The sequence below is a fragment of the Anopheles funestus genome, chromosome 2RL (assembly GCF_943734845.2).
Source record: "Anopheles funestus chromosome 2RL, idAnoFuneDA-416_04, whole genome shotgun sequence".
NCBI classification, from domain to species: Eukaryota; Metazoa; Arthropoda; class Insecta; order Diptera; family Culicidae; genus Anopheles; species Anopheles funestus.
The window spans coordinates 74,532,387-74,542,974 of record NC_064598.1 but is presented as its reverse complement, the minus strand read 5'-3'; positions in this window follow the sequence as shown (position 1 = coordinate 74,542,974).

Below are 10,588 nucleotides of genomic sequence, written 5' to 3'. Positions count from 1 at the left end.
TTCCTGTGCCGGAAGTACAATAAATATTATTTTTGTTCTGCGGTTCCAATGTATCATCGTCGTTTCGAAACGATACGAACACGCACTCGTAGCCATGCCGTAGGGTGCAAAGGATTGTGGATTTTTTTCTTCGCCCGAACATGGCAGCTCTACGACACATGGCTGACGGACGGTTTCCTACTGATGCTAAGAGATGGATTGTACAATACGCAATGGCAAAAAAGGAACTCGGAAAGAAAATCCAATCCTGTAAACAACCATGTTTATTGTGACATCTTGAAGTAAGTGTGGAAAAATATGTTTTCTTGTCGATAGTATTTTCACAATGCTACACTTTATGTTTGCCGACCATTACATTCGGTTAACCCAATATAGCAGTGAAAGAAATTTGTCAGCTTGATGAAAGATTAAGTGGAAACTATTTAGTATAAAGGTAGCACTTTTTATGATTTGCATTTCAACTCTCGAAAGTAATTTAACGCCTAAAAGTATGCAAAATATTTGTCATTTCCTTGAGAAGCTTAACAAGGAGTAGGAGGACTTCCGAGATCGCATCGAGTTGCAATCAAATTACGAGACCAAAAGTAATAATAAACATTTTGATACTTTCGCACATTTTGGCCTTACTTTTTACAAAAGGAGTTAGATTATTTTTTTCGTTATAAAAAACACCATTTGTTCAATAATGTCTATATTTTTTTATCACATAAAAAGCCAGGTCTTACAGGATGAAATATGAATATCGTTTTAATTAATGGTGCTGTTTCTGACGAACGATTGTTCACAAACGATAGTTTCTAGTGAATCTATCATCGTATCATTGACGAATGTTATATGTATACCACATTTTCAAATTTTCGTCAATGTGACGGTTTATGTTATTCATACAGTCTGCAACTCCTAGTTTTTTGAGAGTAGCCGAAAAAGTTGAAGAGGTAGATAAAAGTGATGTTCAACAAAATTGGAGAGTATAAAAAAAGTAATTTTTGAATGATTTTTTCAAATTTTTAACCTTACGCTATCATAGTTTTTCGCTGGATAAAAATCCTTATTAATCTCGGGTTCTGATATTTTTTTAATAGCACGTGTACTTTCCGTATTTTTCCATAAAGCTGAAAAATAACCTTGTATAGTCCCCACAACGTGTACAAAGATAATTAACCGAGGGATAAAATAGATAGATTTGGGATGTAAACTGCTTCAATTGTGGCGTAATCATCTATAAGTAAAGGTAAAATCTGATATGAAAGGAAATCATTGAAAATACTAGTATTTATTTCCAGAGTACTACGTACTACGTACTAAAACCTCAAAAGTTCTTGTCCTGCCATTACTGTCTTTCCTTGACTTTATTTACCCGTAGCAGGATCGCAAGTCCTACGTAAGGGTCGTCAATGAAATGTTGCCTTATTTGTAGGCTTGCCAAAACCTTCTAAACTCTGGCCAATCTGTCGTCGTCTTCCAAACCATTATCCCAAACTTTGTAGGTGGACGTATCAACGCCATAGCTCCATCTCGGTTGGAGCATTCTCATCATTGTGCTTCTTTTCCACTGACCTTCCACACATAAGGTGCAAAACATCCTGGTGACCTTGGACCCAAGACCAATGTTTTGTTTTACTTTCTTCGAAAAAATGCCAACTTCGCAGAGGCGGATTTTCCTAAAGGCGGACTAAGCGGCCGCGTGCTCCCAAACGAATTGGTACTGGTCAGGCGCGGATTTAGCGGTACGCAAACTAAGAAGATGCTTGAGATGTTAAACAGGTTTGGTTTATCTCAATTTTTTTCACCGTCTGGTCCGAATGATTAGAATAAATCCTTACGGTTTTATATTATTCACAAAACTTTTCATGTACATATAAAAATGTATTTTAAAATGATATTTGAAAAACAAAAAGAAATATACATAAAAACCATAGAATAACATTCTGGTACTTAAAGGCTTCAATTTAAAAGGAACACGAGCTACGAACCGCATTTCCGCAAAGAAAACTACACCTACGAACGATCGTTCGATTCGTTGCAGTTGCTCAACGAGTAACTGTAGACGATACATGGTAAATGAAATCTATCGAAAAATACACTTTAAATAATGCCATCGTTTTTGTTCTAGTAGAACAGTTTGTATTTTGAAAACCATCAGGCTACCATTGCTGCAAAGGAAACACGGGAAAAATGAATGTGGGTGGTTTGGGTTGGCTTTTGTGAATGACTAAAATGAACTAATGACTTCTGAAATGAACTTATAATGAATTAAAATGAATTGAAACGAGGGGTAATCCGTTCATTCATGAACGATTTTACACAACGAACAATTGTTTCTGAACAATCGTTCGTCAGAAACAGCACCAATACCTTTTACGATTTTAGAACTGCACTCGAAGTGTGTGTTTTAATCCCCAATAGCCACTTGTCGCATAATGTTATAAAAATCTATATAAAAATCTATTGAATTTTAAATTATACTCTGAAATGAGTTGAAATTGATGATCTGAAATTGTTTAATTAACTGTAACAATCCTGAGCTTTTTAAATAGATAATTAAACGCTTTAAAGCATAGACACAAACCAAAACAGTCCCTTTTTTCCATCAAAATGAAAAACAAAAACCCCTGCAACCATGGCAGGGTTCTCACAATCCTTTAAAACTCTTTGCAATTTGATTCCAAAACCACAGCCTACTGTTTGTCTGTGTTCCACTGTTGCTTGCGGTTTCTTCCAGTCGGACTAACACGACCTAATTCTGTTCGACCGAAGCTAAAAACATGATTTTCTAACTGCCTGACCAGGCAGTTCATCGGAACCGTCTAGAAGGAACGAGCAGGAACCATTTGCCATACATCGTATGTACCCCTTGTTTTAGTTCTTTTGCATTTTACATTTGGCAGAAACACAGGCGTGGAAAATGGATTTTAAATCCTTTCCCCCGTTTCTATCCATTGGCAGACACTGGACACTGGAGCTGGGGAGACAATTTTTCATCAAAACCCTGTGAAAGGTACAAGAGGGTTTGTGGTGGTCACGATCTCTCAGACACGAACAGACAGCAGAATAAGCTATTACAAAGTATTATTTTGACAGACAAATACCTCGACAACTCGACATTCGACAAGGCTTTTGCAAAGTCTTGCACCATACTTGAGGAGCGACCGGCTAACAAAATCCAGGAAGTGTAACCGGGTATCGGTGGATGTGGACCGGTGCAACACTGACAATGATGATGGACAATTCATTCGCTACAGAATCCCAGCCACCAACAGCCATGCTGCTGTATTGCCGTTCCAGCTTCTTGATGGATGATGGAGCCATGATCCTTAATTGCCAAGTCCACTCTGCCACTCTCTCTCTCTCTCTGGGCCGTTCGCAACCGTACCGATCTGTCAATAGTTTGCCACTGCTGCATCTCTTTCCATTCCCTGGGTGGGCCCTGGGTGGGCTGCACAACACATTCCACAACACAATTCGCTTACAAAACTCGCTCCCTTTTGTAACAGAACTTCCGCACCCTGTCCGTGCCGACAGGGCCAGATCCCTTTCCCCAACATCGCACCAATGCCTCACGATGCCATCGTTGGTCCTGCACATGCTCTCTGCTACAAACCAGCCCTGCGCAGGTGTTTTTTCTTGCTTTGTTTTGTTTTGGGAAAGGACGCTCGAGCGATAGGAGGAAATTACACGACTCTGCCGTCGGGATGTCATTTTGGGTGCTGGTTCGGTTTTTCGACCTGCAATCTCGAGGAGTTACACACTGATGCGAAAACCCCTGGGGGGGCGGGAGGAGGGAGCAAAGTGGTGAGACGCTTATGTACCATCCGGATGGATTGCTACATCCTGAGGGATAGAACTAAGCTCCGCCCACATTGACTATTGAGCGAGGAAAATCATTCCACAACCATCCGCTCGGTACAACATGGCTCCGACTTTCCACGGCCACCTCATATTCCAGCGTGTACGGTGGCTTTTCCCAAACCTCCCCCCGCGTTGCGGTGTGGCACGATGAAACGTACAAGCGGATGGACGAATGAACTTTTGGGCTTGATTTTTTGGCAAACTAACCGTGTACATTTCTATGTACACATTACATACGGGAAGCCCACAAATGGTAGGGAACCGTAAGCGCCATACTGTGCCACACTGGTGGAGCCGCCTCAGCATCAAGGGAGGTCATCGGACTCGATCCACTCGGATCCATTCGGTCGGTTCTATCCGGTCAAGTTACCAACCCGTTTCCGGTGGGGTCGGTTGCGAATAATGAGTCATTGTCAGCTTTTTGATAGCGATTATCGAAGCGCCAACCCCCTTAGGTCCGGGCAAGGAGGAGACCCTTTACACCGAAGGTGGAAATTGAAGCATGACGAAGAAGCAAACGTTCGTTCATTGTTAACGGTGTTATGTGATAACTGAGACATCACAGGCGATCGAAAGCAATCGCCAAAGTACCGACGGTGATTTAACGTGTTTGTGGGCTCTACAGCTTGTGAAATAGAAACTCTAATTTAATTCACCACTAGAAAATTTAAATTAATAAATAAAATGTCTAATCAAAGTGACAATTAGTTCGGTTGTCAAATCGGTTCTCCAATTTCCAAATGTATTTCAATCAAAGTAACCATATGCTGGGTCGCGCAGCATATGTACACTACAACGAATCTACTATTTCTATTAAAACTTCAAAATATGAATAAAAAAAACACTTAAATAATATTGATTTTTCGGAGAACACAAATTAGACTTTCACCAATAATAATACTAAACCTGACTGCCACTTACGATCAATAGCAACCTTCATATACCTAACCTGACCTCACTAAACTAACTAACCATCCCAATCTGTTTTGCTTCCACCGTGTTTATATTGGTTTTATTCTCACAAAACAATACGATATACCACACCACCCGGGTTCCAAAAACCGACCCCATTGGAAATAAAAAACACTAAAACATATCAGAGCGTTTTTAGTTAAATAAACCGGCTCCATTCATCCATCATTCCCCGTTCGGTCAGTTCTAATCCTTTTTTTCTATTCCTCCTTTATCTCTCTCTCTCTCTCCCCTTAAATAAAACACAACTTTATCGGATTTTGTTTCCGTGGTTGCAACACCACAAATAATATTGCATCGGCATCACATGCATTCATGGTTGCAGAGCAGCGTTGTGCAAATATTGTTTCATTTTGCCATCGCCATCAACATCAATATGCGTATACGGCCATGTTTTTGTTAATGTTGGCTGAAATTTTAGAATTTGTCCCGCATCACGAACATTCCTGGCACAATCTGGATGATCTGGTACATCAATGGTTGATGATGATAGATTTTCTAATGTGCATGTGCAGATTTGTTGTTGCCCCGTATTAATTGTTCGAGTGATATATGTATTATGCAAACGTACAATGAAGTGGAGAGTTTGGAAAATGTGCTAGGGAAATTTGGCGAATAAGACCCAATGTAGATGCACATACACATAGTTTAGTGCCTTATCTCAAACATTTAATTAGATAACTAATAAATTAAAATAGGTTACGATTTAAATTTCAATCAAGAAATAATTTATTTTTAACAGAAAATGTTATCTTTTATATGAGTTTTTTGTACTGGAATTCGAAAAAGACTGTATTGAACTATAAGTTTGTTTTAAATGTCTGCATAAATGTTATTTTTCATGTACAAACTTAAGAAACAATCCTTCATAAACTTTCGTAATGGAACGTTCATAATGGACACTGAAAGTAAGTATGAAAAATCATTTTTCATTAAATTCTCTCGCCATTAATTTCATAAATTGCATACATGCAGGAGCTATAATATGAGATGCAAATTTACAGTAAGCTTTTGAGGATACTAATGCATTTGGTAAATATAAACAAAAACGTAAGTATCGATAAAAATTAAAAAAAAAAATTAGTATAATATAAATTCCGTCGGTACATATGCAACCATCTTTCGCAAATTACAATCATATTTATGATCAAATCAAATTATAACGATATTGGTATATTCAAATAAAATTGGAGGCAGTGAAGTAATAAATATTTAAATAAAGTAAAAAGACATGCATTTCATGATGTACTTTATGATGAAAACATGAATTTATTCTTGAGTATTTGAATAACATCACAAGCCACCAAAGAGAACACAGGCTTCTTTTAACTTTTCCTTCGCCATTTGATGAATGGCCAACCCAGCAGTACCAGCTCAACAAAACCACCTACCCACCTACACCCAAACCGATCGCTCATCATCCGTCATTGTTCAAGTCGTCAGCATTATCAGCACCTTCGTCTGCTATGACGGCGCAAATGTTGATTTACCGCGGATAGGATGTCATTTGATCGCGAAGCTAGCACATTCAGGAAGCCATTTGTCCCGGTGCCGACTTGCAGGCCGACCGCAGATGACCGCAAATCAAACGGACGGCACAGTCCCGAAAACCTCAAACGGTAGGCTCATACCAAACGACCGGGATCTCTCTAGCTCTAGCCCCCCCGGGGTGGTCGGGGAACGTTTCCAATCGCAAAACCAATTACGGATTATCGCGGGCCACATTTTCTCGGCTTTCGTTTCGCGACCCCGAAATGTGCTGACTTGCGGTGAGGCATGGCCATTCGGTGCGCTGCCTCACTTTGACGACCCCCTGTCGTATATCTCTCTCGATTATCTTGGAACAGAACAGTGCGAAATGAAACGCGCGAGAATGGAAAATGTTTATTATTATGTCGCTTATCGGAATCACGGTTCGGTGGTTTAATTGATTGACTTTCGCCATTATCATCCGACCGACGGGACGATCCATTTGACACGGTTTCGAAATATACGCGTCATCGATAAACCTTTCCTCCCATCGAATAAACACGGCTCATACGGCCGGGACTGTCACTAGTGGACGGATTAAAGTATCCTTTTAACACCGGTCCGGGCCGGTCACAAAACCGGTATGATCACTGACATCCGGTGAATTCCGGTGTGTTCCAAGATACGTACAGAAAAGAACATTTCTTTGACCGCGCGCGTACTCTCGCTGGCCAGTGCATGCAGACAACCCGCAGCATTTGCAAGCATCGGAATGATGGTTCACCTTCATTAGAAAGAAACACGGCGTTCGAATCGAGCTGCAGACGAAATTGACAATTAAGTTAGGTACACACAAACGGGTGGCCAGGCACCAGGGTTTGAACGATGATTGCGAGAGTTTGCATCAGTGATGCAAATAAGCCAATCAACGTACAAGAACCAGCAGAAGCAGACACCATTCGTGTTGAAGCTTTCGTAAACTTTTGTTAGCAAATACCTAGTGAACAATGAAATGGATGTTAAGACACTAGGTAGTAGGATTTGTGAGTTCCGGTTTGCATTTAAAGCATCTTCATTAAACACCTAAATTTATGTAAATTGTGTGACAAAAGCTATGGTATTGGCTTATTCATGTCTCGTGTGTTGTTCTGTTGTTGGGCTTGATAAGTCTTATGAAAAAAAAATTATATTAATCATCAGTGAACAGTCATTTACATAATGAGTTGACTATCATAAAGATTCCTGAGTCCTCAAAGCTTTCTGAATCTCTAATAAATTGCAATTTTAAACATTTTTTAATTCGTTGGCCCTAAGTGGCAAAGATTTCCAATCGAGTGTTGTTCTCGACTCTCGACGACCAATGATATTCAAGATATTGAACGTGAACAAAACCTAAAATGGCAGACGATCAAGACCTCTTGTTGATTAACATCAGAAGAAAACATAAACCAAGTTCTATGAAGACCAATTGAACTGAATTTTATGTTCTAATAACTTGTTCTTTTGTGCCACCACAACCTGAACAGGTCTTGGCCTGCCATTTCTGGCTTTTCTTGGCTTGATTCAGTCGTAGCAAGATGTTCAGGCTTGTGTCTAGAACCACCGGGTTGATCAGAATCTTCTTCAGCGCTTAACGACCTCTAAGGTCATGCCTGTCAGAAATTTACTAGACTTATTTTTACCATGTAACCGGATAGTTAGTTCGCGGGAACGGTCCGGATGGGTCTTGATTGCCGATCCTGTCGTGTGGAACATGCGTCGTTTAACAAATACATCCTACCCTCCCTCTCCCTACACATTAATAAATCTTCAAAATAAAAATTTGGACTCATTTATTCAAGTGCAAAGGTCCTCAAAGCCGCCAATTCCGCTCATTTGGAATTTCGAACAACGTATTGCATACATTTAGGCGCAAAAACTGTAGACTTAAACGACGGACTTCATGGTATTTGGAAATTGACTATCCACTGATATACCAACGATTTTAAGCTATGATTCTCATTGTTTCAAAAACATATTGACCGAGATGGTTCTGATAAATCGTTCCCGAACATATTCCATTTTGTGACCAATGGCACCACAGTTGCACAGTAAAATTTACGCGCAATCCAAAGGGGCATAATGCATTTTAAGTGGACATTTTCCCACTGGCATATCAGTCAGTGTTAGCTTTTTTTTGTCCTCTGTCACATAACACCTTTCGTCCTAAAAAGTTCACATTATTTTTCATCTCGTCGCTTACTTATTCAAATCAGGATTTCCATTCCACTGGCGAACGTAAAACAATGTCAGTTGCTTTCGCTGCTTTCGCAACATCCAACTGGAAGTAGTGATAGTGAATTTATTATTATTTTTTATACTCTCTTTCGCCCTATACTACAATACGCGTTGGTGGTAGGATTGGCGCGAGCAAAACTGAATGCAAATGTGAGGAACAAAAGAAAGAAGCTTTCAGCGGGAACTGTGTGGAGGTGAGTAACAAACATCAGCTACTATACTCTGCTCTGCTACTAACTAAAAATGCTACTCTACACTACAAACGATGCATGTATGCAAATACATTTTTATCACCCAAACCATCCCACCAAACCGGGGGGGAAAGGATTTCGCGAAAAAGTTGCCGTGCTGGTTTTGTGTCCTAAACTGTGTGTTTCCGCGCTCCATGCGCACTACTAGAACTGGCAGACATGTTTTGATTTTTTCACTAATGAGCGGATACTTTCCTCGTGACTCGTGTCCCTCTTTTTGGGGTTGCTGATGCAAAAAGGGATCTTTTTTTTTGTTATCTGTTGTCTGCTTGCTTGAGGGGTTTACCATTAAGCAACGGTGGCAACGAACTAGCATCCTTTGGCCTGAAGCTCACCGGAACCCCTTTTTAGCCGGGTGTCATCAAATCCGTGTCAGCCAGCTGCTAATCCCGCTGCCGGTAAATACACTACCGAAGTGAGATGATATTTTTCTACTCACAAATTTGGAAAGTGGATTTCGAGAGGTAGGGAAAAGGGGAAAGGGCGGATTTTCTTCATCCGTTGCACAATTATGCCAACGGCGTACAACTAAATCAAGCTGAAACTTTGTTTCGTACGCCAGAAGACTAAACTGTTTGGTGGCCTAAAGGGGTGCAGTTTTAATTTGTTTGTGTGCAAAAATTACTCGTTTTTTTGTTTTTTATTATAGCACTCTATAGTATTATTATTGTACAAAAAATTCTAACAAAATATTTATTAAAAAATGTTCAAAAACAATCACATTTGTTTTTAAACAAAAATTAAGCATTTTTTTTCAAAAAATTACACTTCTTTTCCTATCATCTAAATCTGCCTAACGTAAAGCTCCACCAAAATCGGAACAGTATGCTCAAACCCGAACTGAAAGATCTCATTTTATTTGTGTGCAAAGTCTAATGAAATTTAAATAAAATTAACAGCAGACACTCTTCCTGCTCGGTGCGTTGTTTGGCCGCGACCAAAAACTTTGAAGCTTTGGCCGCTTAAGTACCGGCGACACAAATCAACAACAAAAAGCAAAGTTGTTAGCAACATTTTGTTTTTCCTATCGTCAATGCAGAAGGCAACAATGAAGTGTATAAATTAAAATGAAAACGAAACAAATTTTGAGCCAAAAAATTAGGCATGAATTTAGGCGCACATTTGGGTGCGAATGGTTAGGGCCATAGAGCCAACACGTGTGAGATGACACGTGCAACACATAACCAGCATTCTTTTTGGTGGGTCCCTCCCCAAAAACAGATGACCTCCATCAAGGAAGTATACCGAGTACATTCGGTTTCCAAATTTAATGTTTCCCTGTGTACCTTTTGGGCACATCGTACATCGCAATATGTCTAGCTGAGAGAAAAGGAGGACCAAAAAAGTCCAGGAGCACAGGCAGGTGGTCCGAAAAGAATAATTATCACCATCGTCAATAGCACAACGGGACACGGGAAAAGTATCACGGCATTCCGTCAAGCACCAGCATCATAAACGGTTTCAGGCCCACCGTGCGCTTCTCATCCGACGGGTATTATTTGGTCGTGGGTGTCGATCATTCCATCTATCCATCCATCGTCCATCCGATCCATTTGTTGCCGCTCTCACGGAAGCTATCAAACATTGCATCCTTCCCCACCGACTGCAGTACCCTCTGTCTACCTTCCTACCGGGCCCTGTTTCGACTTGTATCCGCAACAATTCGAGCGCATCGTACAATGAAATGATGTCATAATGCCTAGCCCTACCCAGCGGATCAAAGGACCAAACGGAACGGACCGACTGTCTGGACCTGCCATCATCATCAT